Raw genomic sequence first — 15,911 nt, forward strand, 5'->3', positions numbered from 1 at the left:
GATCCTCAGTGCTGGATATTTGTTCCTTATCACACTCAAAACACGCCCACTTGTTCTCAGAGCCCCGCCCCTCATATTCATAGCTGCACAATAACTCCATGTGCCATGTCAATTGCCCCACAGCTGTTCACCATCGCTCGGCCTCCTGAGCATCTCCACTGCTAATCAGTGTTGTTCCATCAGTGTCCTGTCATTGCTACTTGCTCAGTTCAGAGCCGGTGTCCTGTATTTGTCGCTCGCTCGATTCAGGGTGCTGGTGTCCTGTTGTTGTCACCGGCTTGGTTCAGGCCGCCGGTGTCCTATAGTTGATGTTCGCTCTGTTCAGGGCCGCCGGTGTCCTCTAGTTGCCGTTCACTCGGTTTGTTGCTGCTACTGTCCTATAATTGCCGCTCATTCTGTTCGCGGCTACCGGTGTCCTGCAGTTGCCTCTCATTTGGTTTGGGGTACCGGTGTCCCCTAGTTGCCCTTCGCTCAGTTTGGAGCGGTGGTGTCCTGTTGTTGCCGCTCACTTGGTTGTGGGCTAACGGTGTCCTGCAGTTGAGTCCTGTATTTGCCACTCGCTCAGTTTGGGGCACTAGTGACCTGTAGTTGCTGCTCGCTATGTTCGGGGCTGCCGGTGTCCTGTAGTTGCTGCTCGCTCTGTTCGGGGCTGCCGGTGTCCTGTAGTTGCTGTTCGCTCGGTTCTTGGCTGCCAGTGTCCTATAGTTCTTGCTCGCTCTGTTCTGGGCACAGGTGTCCTGGAGTTGTCGCTCACTCAATTTGGGGTTGTTGCCGCCAGCTTGGTACAGGACCGCCAGTGTCCTGTAGTTCCTACTTGCTTGGTTTGGGGCATCGTTGTCCTGTAGTTGCCACTCACTCGGTTTGGAGCACCGTTCTCTTGTAGTTGCTACTCACTTGGTTCAGGGCCACTGGTGTCCTGTAGTTGCTGCTCGTTCAGTTGGGGGCTGCCAGTGTCCTGTAGTGCCGTTCACTTGGTTCAGAGCACCAGTGTCCTGTACTTGCTGCTCGCTCGCTTTGGGGCGCCAGTGTCCTGTAGTTGCCGCTCACTCAGTTCGGGGACGCCAGTGTCCTGTGCTTGAGTCCTGTAGTTGCGTCTCACTTGGTTCAGGATGGCCAGTGTCCTGTAGTTGCCACTTGCTCGGATTAGACCACCGGTGTGCTGTAGTTGCCGCTCACTTATTTCTGAGCACGTGTCCTGTAGTTGTCATTCGCTTGGTTAAAGGCCGCTTTACACACTGCGATATCGGTACCGATATCGACATCGTGCGTAACCGCCTCCATCGGTTGTGCGACACGGGCAAATCTCTGACCGTGTCGCACAACATCGCCCGGACCCGTCACACTACTTACCTTCCCTGCGACATCACTGTAAACGGCGAACCGCCTCCTTTCTAAGGGGGCAGTTCATTCAGCATCACAGCAATGTCACAGCAGCGTCACTGAACCGCCGCCCAATAGAAGCGGAGGGGCGGAGATGAGCGGGTCAAACATCCCGCCCACCTCCTTCCTTCCGCATTGTGGTTGGGAGGCAGGTAAGGAGAGGTTCCTCGTTCCTGCGGTATCACACAGAGTGATGTGTGCTGCCGCAGGAACGAGGAACAACTTCGTTACTGCTGCAGTAACAATATTTGAGAATGGACCTGTGGCGCCCTGGACAAGCCAGGGGCCACAGAGAACAACACCTACACACCCCACACTCCCGGTCAGGCACACCTAAGTCAGACACAAACCCTTGTTGCCTTCCTCCAGGGGCTGATGTTCACACCAGGGGGTGGGCCAGGCAGTTGGCCCCGCCCACCGAGGAGTTCACAGTCCTGGAGGCGGGAAAAGAGTTCAGTTGAGTGAGGGAAGTGAAAGTGAGAGGAAGGAAAGTGGTAAAGGAGCAGACAGAAGTTGGTCCGGGTGTGTGGCCCGGACGGATCAGCAAGGTTGGCGGACGGTGGTGACCGTCTGCAGGAGTGGCCTATCGGAGTCTACCGTAAGGACCGTGGACGGGCGGTGGCCCGGCGGTACCGGACCGGTACGCAAAGAGAAGTCAGCACCATCTGGCAGGGGCTTACGGACCCCGGCAAGGCTAGGAGTCGCCGTGAATTTGCCAAATCCGTTAGCGAAGGGAACCTCCTGGGTTTCCCAGCAGCCAAGTCCCGACAGAAGGCAACCGTCCAACCGAGAGAGGGAAACACAGTCACCGCCAAGGCTAAAGTTCCCAGGGCCAGAGCCTGGGGGCAAAAGGGGCTCCTTCAGCTCTCATCCAAGCTGGGGAGCGGGTTACCGGTGGGAACCCATTGGGACCGTTTACAGTACATAGGTGCAGGGAAAGGCAGTCACCATCAACCTGCCGGGAGGAGAAACAACACCGCAGCCGTCTGTGGGACCCGTCCATCCAGCCGTGTGTTTTACCGAGAAGTGTGTCCTCATCATTGGCTGAGTGAGTACCACCGTGCCGTGCGGCACAGCGCTGCCCCCGCGACCTTGCACCTCACCAGGCCCCGTAACCCGCCTGCCATCCATCCCTACCCCATCACCGGGCCCCGGGACAACCAACCCCCTACCCACGGAGGGGAGAACTAACATCAAAGCTGCTCCCTGTCATCGCTCCCGGGATCCCCGTCCAGAGCAGCGGTGGTGTCACTAACTTCACCACAACAGTGGGTGGCGTCACGGACAATAACCAAATCCCCACAATCCAATCCCCACCCTTTTCACTCACGGGCGAGGAGCGCCGCTCGAGTCCCCGGATCTGGCCCACCGCTCAAGCCACCACCGAGCAGCAGCAGCAGCCGCAGCAGCGGCCAGACCCGAGCAGTGGGAGAGCGCAGGGTCCCCTCCTCTGCCCGCGACAACTTGGCATCACGAACAGGATCTTACCGCTCTGCCGTCTGGTAGAGGTGCGCCTTGTGACCGCCGGAGGTGTCCGGCCGAAAAATTTGAGAAGCCGCCATCTTGGGCGCGAAAAATTCCCGCTCGAGCGTCTCCTCGAGCAGTGGAGGCGCGAAGGCCAAAACCCCGCCCCGGTAGAGGAGGAGCCGGAAAGAGGCTAAGGGGGACTGATGGCGTCTGGCCGCATGTAGCCCGCGGCTATAAAAGCAGGGACGCCAGGACTCTGCGGCGATACTGGGTTCCTGGAAGACCTCATTGCCAAGATGCACAGTCCGACTACCAACGATGACGCTCCCGCACCCGGCACGGCGATGTGGCTGAGAAACCGGACCGTCCCTCTGAGTAACCGTCTGCAAGCCCACATGCAGCTCCTCCTGGAGGAATGGGAGACCGACATGGCGGACGTGGTGGCTGCTATGCGGAGACGCGAGGTGGAAGAGGATTTGGAGGAGCGGGTAAGGGACCCACGCCCCTGTATTCCCGAGGGATCGGCCACTGTGGCTGAGGAGCCCGGCCTGCACCCGCTCACCCTGCCTCCCTCCCCGCTACCCGCGTTAGCTGCTGCCTCCCCGCCACTAGGCCCGCTACCTGTCCAACCGGTAGCAATACCCTGCCAACCCACCCCGGCGGACCAGCGGGCTGCAGACGCTCAGGACCCCCCTGAACCGCTCCTGTGGGAGCCGCTGGGACCGCGGCCCCTTAACGAAAATGTGCCAGAAATCCCGGCAGTGATTGCGCCAGACCCCGAGCCCGGGATCGTGGCATGGATGAAGGCCCGAGTGATGGAGTTCCACCAATGCCAGAAAAGTCAGATATTCCTCATGATGGAGCAGTGGACCAATGAAGTGGAAACGCTGGTAGCAACTGCCCCAATGTATGGGAAGGGAGTAGATGTGACGGAGCCGATGGGTAGCCCACGTCCCCATGTCCTACCAGGACCGGCCACTGCGGCTGGGGGGCCCGGCCCTATCTCGGCCCTCGTATCATCCCTACCATTATTCTTGGGGCGCCTCAGCGTTAACCAACCTGACCTACTACCCCACGCTACCGCAGAAGAATCTGATGTGCTGGATACTGGAGGCCAGGAGGCTGCGGCAGCTGGCGGCAACCCGCCTGACGCAGAGACAAGTGATAGTGACTCCAGCTCCGGTGCTGAGCCCACCCCTGAAAGTGAGGCGGCAAGTGAGCGTCTCCGCTACGCAGGAGAACCGGTTGTTTATTACACCCCGTGCAATGGTGGAAACGGATACCGGGCACCCCTTTCACAGCAGGCCTGTCACTGCATGTTTGATATGCTGGTGGCGGAGGATGAGACCGATGCCGAGGAATCTGAATAATGGCAGCGGAGTCCCGTTGCAGTTGTCCCCGTTGGGACCACCAGAGTGCTATTTAAAGTTCTATGAATGATAAGCCAATTAACAGAAAGAAAGTTACCTGATTGACTAACTGTGATTGAGACCGGTCGTTGCCGGCACCGTGGTCCCCGTGAGGACTGTCTACAAGTTTTACATAAGGGACTCCTTATGGACAAGCCTGAGAACTAGCAAGGCAACCACAAACTTGTGGCTTGTAAATAAAAATGTTATTTTAAGGCTTTCACCGTTGCCGCCTCCGGAGAGGCAGATTGGAGGAAGGGCCCGCAGTGGAGCAGGCTGGGGCCCAGCCACCACCGGAACCGGTGGCGATCCTCTGGGGGTTTCAGGGGGTTCCCCATGGACGTGGGTCCCCTGGAAAGGACAGAACCCGCTCGGGTAACTTGTGCTGGACTGGGGTCAAGGGGTGCTGCCTGTTTGCTTAGGGGCAGCATCAGGGCCAGGTTACTTGGGTGGGAGAGAGCGGAAGCCGTAACCGTTTTGCAACGTTAAAGTAAGAGTACCTCCCGATGTGGGAAGATGTTATTTTAATTGTAATCTCTGTTTTACCGTTTATCTTTTCAGTTGTGAAAATAAAACCGTGATGGACGGGCAGCCCACGGACGGTCTGCATTTTACTAAGGGGGAATGTGGCGCCCTGGACAAGCCAGGGGCCACAGAGAACAACACCTACACACCCCACACTCCCGGTCAGGCACACCTAAGTCAGACACAAACCCTTGTTGCCTTCCTCCAGGGGCTGATGTTCACACCAGGGGGTGGGCCAGGCCATTGGCCCCACCCACCGAGGAGTTCACAGTCCTGGAGGCGGGAAAAGAGTTCAGTTGAGTGAGGGAAGTGAAAGTGAGAGGAAGGAAAGTGGTAAAGGAGCAGACAGAAGTTGGTCCGGGTGTGTGGCCCGGATGGATCAGCAAGGTTGGCGGACGGTGGTGACCGTCTGCAGGAGTGGCCTATCAGAGTCTACCGTAAGGACCGTGGACGGGCGGTGGCCCGGCGGTACCGGACCGGTACGCAAAGAGAAGTCAGCACCATCTGGCAGGGGCTTACGGACCCCGGCAAGGCTAGGAGTCGCCGTGAATTTGCCAAATCCGTTAGCGAAGGGAACCTCCTGGGTTTCCCAGCAGCCAAGTCCCGACAGAAGGCAACCGTCCAACCGAGAGAGAGAAACACAGTCACCGCCAAGGCTAAAGTTCCCAGGGCCAGAGCCTGCGGGCAAAACGGGCTCCTTCAGCTCCCATCCAAGCTGGGGAGCGGGTTACCGGTGGGAACCCATTGGGACCGTTTACAGTACACAGGTGCAGGGAAAGGCAGTCACCATCAACCTGCCGGGAGGAGAAACAACACCGCAGCCGTCTGTGGGACCCGTCCATCCAGCCGTGTGTTTTACCGAGAACTGTGTCCTCATCATTGGCTGAGTGAGTACCACCGTGCCGTGCGGCACAGCGCTGCCCCCGTGACCCTGCACCTCACCAGGCCCCGTAACCCGCCTGCCATCCATCCCTACCCCATCACCAGGCCCCGGGACAACCAACCCCCTACCCACGGAGGGGAGAACTAACATCAAAGATGCTCCCTGTCATCGCTCCCGGGATCCCCGTCCAGAGCAGCGGTGGTGTCACCAACTTCACCACAACCGTGGGTGGCGTCACGGACAATAACCAAATCCCCACAATCCAATCCCCACCCTTTTCACTCACGGGCGAGGAGCGCCGCTCAAGTCCCCGGATCCGGCCCACCGCTCGAGCCACCACCGAGCAGCAGCAGCCGCAGCAGCAGCGGCCGGACCCGAGCAGTGGGAGAGCGCAGCGTCCCCTCTTCCGCCCGCGACAGACCCCCATGTCGCCGATGAGCGATTTTGCACGTTTTTGCGACGATGCAAAATTGCTCATAGGTGTCACACGCAACGGCATCGCTACAGCGGCCGGATGTGCCTCACAAAATCCGTGACCCCGCTGTAGCGATCTCGTAGCGTGTAAACCCCGCTTTAGCCTGTAGTTGCTTCTCATTTGGTTCAGATCTGCCAGTGTCCTGCAGTTGCTGCTTGTTCGGTTCAGAGTGGCTGGTGTTCTGTAGTTGCCATGCACTCATTTCGCAGTGATCGGTGTCCTGTAGTTGCTGCTCAGTCGGTTTGGAGCACTAGTGTCCTGTAGTTGCTGATCGCTTGGTTTGGGGTCGTCAGTGTCCTGTAGTTGCCGCTCACTCAGTTCGGGGACGCCGGTGTCCTGTGCTTGAGTCCTGTAGTTGCTTCTCACTTGGTTCAGGATGGCCAGTGTCCTGTAGTTGCCACTTGCTTGGATTAGACCACTGGTGTCCTGAAGTTGCCACTCTCTTGGTTCGGGGCTGCCGGTGTCCTGTAGTTGCCACTCGTTCAGTACAGGACTGCGAGTGTCTTGTAGTTGACTCTCACTCGGTTTGGGGCCACCGGTGTCCTGTAGTTGCTGTTTGCTCGGTTCAGAGCACCTATGTCCTGTAGTTGCCGCTCACTCAGTTCAGAGATGCTCGTGTCCTATAGTTGTATCTTGTAGTCACCTCTGACTTGGTTCAGGGTGACCGGTGTCCTGTACTTGCCGCTGTCGGTTTGGGGCGCCAGTGTCCTGTATTTGCCGCTCGCTCAGTTCAGAGCAGCTGCTGTCCTGTAGCTGTGTCCTGTAGTTGCCCCTTGCTCGGTTCAGGCCAGCTGGTGTTCTGTAGTTGCCACTTTCTCGCTCACAGAGCATTTACATGTCTCGCCGACTCCTGCATCCTCACCACTTTCGCGGCTCTACCTGCAGCAGTGTGATGCAGTCGCAGAGTGATGACTTCATCACGCTGCTGAATGCTGGGCCTCAGGATGATGTGCCAGTGACCTGCTCTGCTCCACTGACCTTGCCTCCAGCACATGTGATGCCCTTTCACAAGCAAATTAGCCATGTGTTGAGGCTGAAGAGACATGGCTGGGCCCCTTTGCTGTGGCTGTGACTGGGCCCCGGTGAAGAGTAGTCCCAGGCTCTGGGCTTAATAAAGCTAAGTAATTACCCTGGGCCTCTTCAACGGGCCCCACACACCATGATTTTGTCATGCTCTGACAGTGGCCCTGACTCCCTATATATCACAATGACTCTGCAGGTTCAGTAACTCCCTATATATCACACTGACTCTGCAGGTCCAGTAACTCCCTATATATCACACTGACTCAGTCATGCAGTAGTACAACAAAATACAATTTGGGCCTTTTTCAATACCTATGTGGAATGAGTTTTGTGATCAGACCCCCTATCCCTATGATGTAAAAGCATAGTAAGCCCCCACCCCCTGATTTACTGTGCTAGATGATTAGATGTGCTTGCTGCAGGCTGTTATGGGTAAGCCCACCTTAGCCTCATGTCAGTAGCCCGCTCTGTGACTCTTCACCTTTGTGTAAAATGGAGTTCATTTTTTCTTTCTGATCTGCCTGAATTGAATCAGAGTGTTCACATTCACAGGGACTTGCGTATTCCAGTAAATGTAACTTGAAATTGATCTTCTGCAGATGGATCTTCTCACCCCTGGTCATTAGAACATATCTTGTGTGTTCTTGTCACATGGAGTTTTACACAAACTTTGCTGACTGACATGGTGGCATTGGATTCTGTTCAGATTGCAGATTCTGACACTCCATCTGATGGTTTCTCTGGTGTCTGGCATCCACACAGGCAGACTGAGGTGTTGACCTGTTGTGTGCTGATTCATAGGCAGGCTAGCAAGAGGTAATCTCTGGTAGTCTGTTTGTTCCTTTAATCACATGTTGTAGGAAGTACTATCAGATTTGCTCCCCTCCTATTTATGCTGGTGGAATCTTTCTACCTATGCCAGCTATAGTTTATTCTGTGTTAGTCTGTGAGCTTTGGTGTCCCAGACTCTGTGTTGAAATTTGTGCTTTATTTGTGCTTTTTGTTGGTGTGGTTGTGGAATTTATCTCTGTTCTTTTGTAGCTTCCTTCCTCCTCTTGTTTTCCTCCTGAATCTCTTATTATATTATCCAGTGTATGTGCTTGTTATGTGACAGAGTTTTGGTTTTCCCATGTCTGTCTTTTTTTGTGGTTTCAATATACTCCTGTCCTGTCCCTCCCTGGGGGAGGAGGAGAGGGAATAAAATCAGGAGTGGTCAGGAGCAGGGCCAGGAAGGGGACTCAGGCCTCTCTACCATCAGTAGTGTCCCTGAATAGGGATGGCATAGGGCCCCCTAGCTTGAGGGACACTCTGGGATAGTGGTGAACCGTGGCTCCTAAAGTCATCACAAAGGATATTGTCTCACTAGGTTGTGGTCCTGTAATGGCGTGGGATGTGCAGATGATGTCTGGGGCAGGAAGATCCCTAAATGTCTCAGTTTACAGAAGGTTGTGATCCTGTAAAGGAGCAGGATGTGCAGATAATGCCTGGGGCAGGGACATCACTAAATATTTGCAGAACACCATCTTCCCTTCTAGATAATACTATGCCTTAAATTTAACAGATGTATTATGATAATTGCACGTCACAATGATGGCCTTCTTGTCATTTAAGGCCAAAACACACCACTTTGATTTTTCTTTTTTTCTGACGAATCATCATTATGTCATCTATATAACGCGTCCATAACAAGAGGACAAGGTCGCCCCCATAGCCGTCCCCCGAGGCGGTAAGTGAAGGGTCTCCTTGAAGAAGAAACAATTGTGAGTGCAAATGTCAATAAGTCAGCAAAAAGTCAACCGGACCGAAATCTAAGGCTTCCAACAAAAGAAAAGCATTAACCGCCTCATTGCCACACACGTGTCTGAAGGAGGAATGCCGGGCTTCCACTTCTACTGTCACCAGCCAAAGAAATATTCTCAACCTTTTCTCAACACATCACTGTATCCATCAGATATATTCAGGATGACTTTACCAAGGTTTGGGAAAGATATCCAGGGACGGAGGTCACAATTTTTCACTCATTAAAGTGTATCAAAGCAAAAACACGGTTTTATCTGTGCTACAGTCCGAGCCATCCACCTCCTACAAAAATATAGTACGTTTACCCATGTAATTAATTTTCATTTCATGATCACTCAATTATTCCCCTAACAAGTATCATCTTATATCCTTGTACCATACTACCTAGTAAGTTGACTCCAGTTATACAGTATTACTACAATTGATTCCAAGAGATTGCTCTACCCTGAGAAGGTATTACTCTGTATTTTTGACCAAGTTATTCCATTTGGAGATTGGTGTACCCTTATTAATTTTCCTTATGTCACTAATTCTCCCCTATATTGTAGGTGCACACAACCTATTAGCTATGCAGTGTTTCTCTCTATTCCAGTTTTACAAGCTGCCCACAGACTCATGGCCCTGATAATACAAGGTATACATTTTTTTCCTCTTTTTTAATACCTCCATTTTTACTCTGTATCTATTATTTCCTCTATACAGCCATATAATTCCCCGACGGTATGTCAGGAACTGACAGATCAACTGCCATCATGTTATCATTGTATCGGCATACCCCCTCATTTGTATTCACCACTACTATGTAATATCTTAACCATTCCTTTTTTTCCTATTAGGCACACGTCGGTCACATGTACTATATCACCCACAGCCACTTATATCGCCTACGACTTTTTGCATTGCCTCCGTTTGTCCTATAAACAATTGGTATGTTTTGCACATTCCGCTATTTTCTCCTCATGAGGTCAATGATTATATGAAATTTGTTATCACATGTTTCCTATTTTGCCTTTTGCATCATATATAGACATATATACACTACAGTCCAAAAGTTTGGGGTCACTTAGATATATCCTTATTTTTGAAAGAAAAGCACATTATTTTTTGCAATGAAGCTAACATTAAATAGAAATCCCCTCTATACATTGTTATGTGGTAAATAACTATTCTGGCTGCAAACGTCTGGTTGTTAATGCGATATCTACATAGGTGTATAGAGGCCCATTTCCAACAACCACCACTCCAGTGTTCTAATGGTACATTGTGTTTGCTGTGTTAGAAGGCCAATGGATATTTAGAAATTACTTGAAAACCCTTGTGCAAGTATGTTAGCACAGCTGACAACAGTTTTGCTGATTAGAGAAGCTATAAAACTGACCTTCCTTTGAGCTAGTTGAGGATCTGGAGCATTACATTTGTTGATTCTATTAAACTCTCAAAATGGCCAGAAAAAGAGAACTTTCATGTGAAACTCGACAGTCTATTCTTGTTCTTAGAAATGAAGGATATTCCATGCGAGAAATTGCCAAGAAGCTGAAGATTTCCTACAACGATGTGTACTACTCCCTTCAGAGGAGAGCACAAACAGGCTGTAACCAGAGTAGAGAGAAGTGGAGTCCGCGCTGCACAACTGAGCAACAAGACACGTACATTACAGTCTCTAGTGTGAGAAATCCACGCCTCACAGGTCCTCAATTGGCCGCTTCATTACATAGTACCCGCAAAACACCAGTGTCACCGTCTACAGTGAAGAGGCGACTCCGGGATGCCGGCCTTCAGGGCAGAGTCGCAAAGAAAAAGCCATATCTAAGACTGTCTAATAAAAGGAAAGATTAATATGGGCAAAAGAACACAGACATTGGACAGAGGAAGATTGGAAAAAAGTGTTATGGACAGACGAATCGAAGCTTGAGGTGTTTGGATCACACAGAAGAACATTTGTGAGATGCAGAACTACTGCTGGAAGAGTGCCTGACGCCATCTGTCACGCATGGTGGAGGTAATGCCGAAACGTTGATTGAACAACATGTCCCACAATTATTTTTCTGTTTGAACATACTAATAAAAAAGTACCTTTGGAAAGAAAAATTTATTTTCAAGCTTCCATTTTTCTTATTGAGTGCCGAAGTCTAACTTTTAAACACAAGGGCTGAGTCTACAGTGGATGGGTGAGGATACAGGAGTAGAGAGGACCCTGCCCACAAGGGCTCAGTCTACAGGGGATGGGGAGGGTACAGGAGGAGAGAGGACCAGACCCGCGAGGGCTTACACTCTACAGGGAATGGCGAGGGTACAGGAGGAGAGAGGACCCTGCCATTGAGAGATCACAGTCTACAGGGGATTGGTGAGGATACAGGAGGAGAGAGGACCCTGCCAGTGAGGGACCACAGTCTACAGGGCATGGTGGAGTGCAGTAGGTGACGTATGAAATCCCCCCTTCTCTTGAGTGTGCCATGTTTCTAGTAATACGCATTGATCGCCATTTCTGACAAAGGTCTCATAATACCAAGACTCTCTATGAGGGGATTACTGTACTGACTTTACCTCACCCAAACCCATGCAGCAGGCGGGATGTTCCATAGGGGTAGAAACTCCTTAATTCCTAAAATGGGAGGAGTTTGTTTTTTCTGTGGCAAAGGAAAAAGGAAAAATGGCAGTTGGAAAACTACTAGACCCAGGTGGATTGGGGGTTTCCAACTTGGATCTATGTATTTCCTCCACTATGGTGTCTCAATGTTTATTACCCACAAGGGTGAAGGTCAGGGACCTAGATGTCCTTATTACTGTTTTTCTGGATAGTGGTTCTGGGGCAGATATTATTAATGAACAGTTTGCTTGTTCTTCTGGGTTAGAGGTGAAGGAGTTATCTAGTCTGGTTCAGATTTTTGCCATTGATTCGTCACCTCTTTCTCAGGTTGTTTTGTTGAGTGTGTACAGGGGCTGGAGCTCCATATAGGGGTCCTCCATTCAGAGCTCATATTTTATGTGCTTAAAGACCTCCCTGCACAAATTGTGTTAGGCCTCCCTTGGTTTACATTACATAACCCCGGTGTTGACTGGAAAACACAGTAAGTATATCAATAAATGAAGCACATATTGTAAAGAACACTGTCTACTGACCCGTAATATGGTGATAACCACTAGTCTTCCGGATCCCGTCTTAGATTTTGAGGATGAGTTCTCTGAGAAGAGTTGTCAGGAGCGGCCATCGCACAGAGCTTATGACTGCACCATAAGGTTGATGCCGGGGACAAAATTAGCCAAGTGCAGACTCTATAACTTGTCGGGTCCTGAGAGACAAGTGCTGTACATAACGGAGTTTGGCTAATGGTAACGGTAGGCCATCCTCGTCTCCGGTGGCTGCTGGTTTCTTCTTTGATAGTTTGTTTTGGGAGGGAGTAATTAAAGTATCTAAAGAAATCACAGGAGTGTCCATCTCCCCTTCCCCGGAGGTAACATTGCTATACATGTTCCCCATGAACAAATCTTATACAAGAAATCTCTGCCGAGACACCTTCTCCAAGCTGCCAAGACAGTAATTCCCCAACATTGGAGATCAATAGATCCTCCTACCCTGGAGGAATGGTTTGCTGAAATCTCAGTGATCCAGTGATCCACCTTATAGAAACACTGAACGCTCAATCCCAACAAGAAATAAACTTTGTAAACAAAAATTGCATGGCTAGTCTATATATACACTGGGGGAAAGATCCGAACAATTTCCCACAGGGAGGGTGCCAACTTCAAAGAACATTGTGAACAAAGAGGACGAAGAAGGAAATATGGCACAAAAGTATTGCAAAAAAGATTATACATTTTATTGGAAATATTAAAATATTAATCTCACAAAAGTCACAGTATTTGCAATATGGAAAGAGCAAGGATGAAATCACAGGATCATGGATGGATAAAAACTCACAAACATAGTATTGAACACAATTGTGGTAAAACAACCCTGACCGCCACAGAGAAAGGGAGCCCTGAAATAAAGATGGCACTAGTACTCCACAAAAATAAACATAGGTATATTGACATTTAAACCACAAATGTGGTAATCACGGTGGTAAGAGTGCCCGGTCAGTGGAAGGAAAAGAGGATTCCTGGGAGTGAGTCCTATATAGTCGTGTGGAGGTAATCACAGGGAACCCTCAATGGGAAAAGGGAATGGGGAGAAAGGGGGGGGAGGGAGAGAAGTGGGTGCACCAGGTGAGCGGTCCCAACGTCCGTTTCGCCTGAGCGCTTTTTCGAGGGAAAAAAAAGCACTCAGGCGAAATGGACGTTGGGACTGCTCATCTGCCGCCACGCTCTGGGGAATGGGGAGAAAGGGGGGGAGGGAGAGAAGTGGGTGCACCACTGGTAGTCCACAAAAAAGAAAAAGTGAGTACGAATTCAAAAAGCCCAGATACATAAGCCTGTATGGAACAGGGAATGCCAAAGGGAAGATAAAGAACTAAGGAAATTATGGATGATGCGGACTAACAGTGGTGCATCCGGGAATAGTAGAAATAGTCGTGTGGCAGAGAGGTATGGGTGTAGTGTCGTGGGACTGAATACAACAGTAATAAACACAGTGATAACACTATCACCTGTATAGTGGGCAGGCAAGTAATCATAAACTCAGGATCAGTTGTATATGCTCCGATTAAACAATCGTCAGGGAGCACTGAGGTAAGGCAGAATGAAAGTGTTAGACCAAATTCCCAATCAGCCATACACAACTGAAACTGAACACAGAATAATGATGGAGGATGCCAGGAGTATCAGCGGGAGGGAGTAAAACACCTGAGGTGCACCAATGGCACGAGTAAACACTATGAGTATGCCTAGTATGGAGGCAAAAGGCGTACCAGCAGGTGAACGGTCCCTATTGTGTAGCTGATTACAACAATAGTGAGCAGGGTAATAGCATAGTCACCCATGTAAAGGGTGAACAAATAAACATGAGTTCAGAGTCAGTTGTATGCGCCAATAGTGTGGACGACTGGCATGAAGCAGAAGTAAAAGTAATAAACCACAGTCATAATCAGCCATACACAACTGAGACCGGACACAGGGGATGGTAGAGAGAAGTGCCAGACATGTCAGCGGGAGAAAGTAAAGTGCCTGGAATACACCGCTGGCATAAATGGAAACTGAACCTGAAAGTATACCTGGTGTGGAGGCAGAGCGTGGCGGCAGGTGAGCGGTCCCAACGTCCATTTCGCCTGAGTGCTTTTTTTTCCCTCGAAAAAGCGCTCAGGCGAAACGGACGTTGGGACCGCTCACCTGGTGCACCCACTTCTCTCCCTCCCCCCCCCTTTCTCCCCATTCCCTTTTCCCATTGAGGGTTCCCTGTGATTATTTCCACACGACTATATAGGACTCACTCCCAGGAATCCTCTTTTCCTTCCACTGACCGGGCACTATTACCACCTTGATTACATCATTTGTGGTTTAAATGTCAATATACAGTTAAGTCCAGATATATTTGGACAGTGACACAATTTTCGGTAGTTGGGCTCTGCATGCCACCACATTGGATTTGAAATGAAACCTCTACAACAGAATTCAAGTGCAGATTGTAACGTTTAATTTGAAGGTTTGAACAAAAATATCTGATAGAAATTGTAGGAATTGTCACATTTCTTTACAAACACTCCACATTTTAGGAGGTCAAAAGTAATTGGACAAATAAACCAAACCCAAACAAAATATTTTTATTTTCAATATTTTGTTGCGAATCCTTTGGAGGCAATCACTGCCTTAAGTCTGGAACCCATGGACATCACCAAACGCTGGGTTTCCTCCTTCTTAATGCTTTGCCAGGCCTTTACAGCTGCAGCCTTCAGGTCTTGCTTGTTTGTGGGTCTTTCCGTCTTAAGTCTGGATTTGAGCAAGTGAAATGCATGCTCAATTGGGTTAAGATCTGGTGATTGACTTGGCCATTGCAGAATGTTCCACTTTTTTGCACTCAAACTCCTGGGTAGCTTTGGCTGTATGCTTGGGGTCATTGTCCATCTGTACTATGAAGCGCCGTCCGATCAACTTTGCGGCATTTGGCTGAATCTGGGCTGAAAGTATATCCCGGTACACTTCAGAATTCATCCGGCTACTCTTGTCTGCTGTTATGTCATCAATAAACACAAGTGACCCAGTGCCATTGAAAGCCATGCATGCCCATGCCATCACGTTGCCTCCACCATGTTTTACAGAGGATGTGGTGTGCCTTGGATCATGTGCCGTTCCCTTTGTTCTCCAAACTTTTTTCTTCCCATCATTCTGGTACAGGTTGATCTTTGTCTCATCTGTCCATAGAATACTTTTCCAGAACTGAGCTGGCTTCATGAGGTGTTTTTCAGCAAATTTAACTCTGGCCTGTCTATTTTTGGAATTGATGAATGGTTTGCATCTAGATGTGAACCCTTTGTATTTACTTTCATGGAGTCTTCTCTTTACTGTTGACTTAGAGACAGATACACCTACTTCACTGGGAGTGTTCTGGACTTCAGTTGATGTTGTGAACGGGTTCTTCTTCACCAAAGAAAGTATGCGGCGATCATCCACCACTGTTGTCATCCGTGGACGCCCAGGCCTTTTTGAGTTCCCAAGCTCACCAGTCAATTCCTTTTTTCTCAGAATGTACCCGACTGTTGATTTTGCTACTCCAAGCATGTCTGTTATCTCTCTGATGGATTTTTTCTTTTTTTTCAGCCTCAGGATGTTCTGCTTCACCTCAATTGAGAGTTCCTTAGACCGCATGTTGTCTGGACACAGCAACAGCTTCCAAATGCAAAACCACACACCTGTAATCAACCCCAGACCTTTTAACTACTTCATTGATTACAGGTTAACGAGGGAGACGCCTTCAGAGTTAATTGCAGCCCTTAGAGTCCCTTGTCCAATTACTTTTGGTCCCTTGAAAAAGAGGAGGCTATGCATTACAGAGCTATGATTCCTAAACCCTTTCTCC

General features: G+C 50.1%; 2 protein-coding genes across 2 annotated transcripts in view; one reads left to right on the forward strand and one right to left on the reverse strand.

Moving 5' to 3' along the window:
• LOC142316939 (fucolectin-like) overlaps positions 1–10 on the reverse strand; it is an 11,653-nt gene extending 11,643 nt beyond the window's left edge. Inside the window, exon 1 of the mRNA XM_075352724.1 lies at positions 1–10. This exon is cut by the window's left edge and continues 57 nt beyond it. The gene's annotated coding sequence lies outside the window, so the exon portion shown is untranslated.
• The window catches only part of LOC142316938 (uncharacterized), a 174,280-nt gene that overhangs the window by 94,814 nt on the left and 63,555 nt on the right, over positions 1–15,911 (forward strand). The window lies entirely within an intron of this gene.

The sequence above is a fragment of the Anomaloglossus baeobatrachus genome, chromosome 6 (assembly GCF_048569485.1).
Source record: "Anomaloglossus baeobatrachus isolate aAnoBae1 chromosome 6, aAnoBae1.hap1, whole genome shotgun sequence".
NCBI classification, from domain to species: Eukaryota; Metazoa; Chordata; class Amphibia; order Anura; family Aromobatidae; genus Anomaloglossus; species Anomaloglossus baeobatrachus.